Consider the following 1,914-nt stretch of genomic DNA (forward strand, 5'->3'; position numbering starts at 1 on the left):
TGATGCAAAAAGATGTCAACAGACCTGTGAGAACTGGAGCAGCCAAGCAGATGTTGTAGAAATTGGTTTTAGGAACAATTTGGAAATAGTTCCCTTGAAGTGATGTGAAAAACTCAGCTCAGGTCAAGAAGGGATGCACCCCGCAGACGGACACCTCCTTTTTCACTCTCTTCAGAAAGAGACAGCTGGAGACGGTTCATCTTCCTCAAGGATGTCAGATTTCAAAGCTAAGCTGTTGTTATGCTTCCATCCAGGAGGCTCAAGCCGAGCTTCTGAGGCTCATTTCTCTCCCATCTTCACATAATGTCCTAGCAGCTGTGTTCTTTCATCCCCTCTGTTTTGAGTCTAAATCTGTTTCCTGTTTTTACACCTGGGATTGAACCTGATTTTTTATGTGTATTCTCTCTTCTTATTTCACATTTGAATTAAAATTTTAGTGAAATCAGTGAATGGCTAGAAAAATCATTTTATAGTCCCCCTCCGATGAACATCCTGTTTTTTTGAGTTTTTTTATCATCCATGTGTGTCATTATTCTTCTGAAAGAGAACAAATATAATAAGAAATCCTTTTGTTTTTGTATTTCCGAGTATTTCTCCTTTTAAATCAACCAAACTGTCTTGGACAGACTCTGTTTGAATGAATGATCTTCTTTCCATCAACAGCTCTGCTGCACATGCACTAAACCCTCATCTGTTCCTAGTGTCTAGTTCAGGTTCTGGAGAAGAGAAGATGGTATCTTCACATTGACTGCAGTCAAATGAGCCGCCGTTCACATTTCTGTGGTCAAATCAGCATCACTGGATTTTTTGTGTGAGTTTCATCCAATACTTACGGTAGCAGGACTGAGAACGCTGGAAAATCTCCACCAGACTCCACGGAGCTTCTTGATGTGACCACGGAAATGTGAACGGCGGCTCATTTGACCGCAGTTGGAAAGGATTGTAAATCAATGAAAGAGCATTTTGATGTTAGCTTTGATTATTTTATCAAGAACTCTGAGAAACCAATGATTGAATGTATTGATCACAGTCAATAAACATTGGAGAATTAGCTAAAAGAGTCTTTGGTGAACTGGAAGGAGAAAGAATCAGGATTTTGGAGGAAGTTCTGTCCATGAAGATCTTCACTTCCTCGTCCAGCTGACATCTGGATCAGAACCATACGGCTGGACATTACCCAGATTGATGGACATTTTTTTTATGTAGCAGCGGTGAAGATTTATGCTAGTGAGACTCAGAGATATCATACTCAGACAGGGGGGGATCAGGGGCGGAGCTACTAAGCTCAGCACCAAAAGCCACGCCCCCTCAGAGGAGACTTTGGAAACACAGGCTCCAGATCAACATGAAAAATGACTTTTTAAGATATTTAGGTTGTGGGATTTTTGTTAAAAACTTCATAATCTTAATTAAAACACTATCGGGAACATTTTTTAAAATGAGAAAATTGTCTTTAAAATGTACATTAAAAATGGGAGTTTGAAAATGTGCATGTTTTTGTTGTTGCGGTCTGGAGTTTGTGGTGCTGCGAAGCTTTGAATCCTGCAGGAAGAAGCTTTCTTAATCCCTCTGCTCTTGAGCCTCTTCAGGGATGAAAAGACTTTCCTGATCAATCAATCACTGTTGGGATGACTGAAGCTGTTCATGATCTGCAGCTTCTACAGTTCTAGGATTGCGAAAAAAAAAAAATCTGCACAAATTAAATATTTAAACATAGTGATTGTCTTCATTTTCCGTTCATTTTGAGCCTGCTTTGTGATGACTGATGGGTTATTTTATTCCATTTGTCGCCCACAAACTTTGGGAATGTTTAAGGGACTGCCCTTAAAAAGACACTGAGGAAAACAAACTTTATTCAACAAAATATTAAACTAGTAATCTGGAAAAAAAATCTGAGCAACAAATTGACACTAA

Source organism: Oryzias melastigma, linkage group LG23 (assembly GCF_002922805.2).
Source record: "Oryzias melastigma strain HK-1 linkage group LG23, ASM292280v2, whole genome shotgun sequence".
In the NCBI taxonomy this organism is placed as follows: domain Eukaryota; kingdom Metazoa; phylum Chordata; class Actinopteri; order Beloniformes; family Adrianichthyidae; genus Oryzias; species Oryzias melastigma.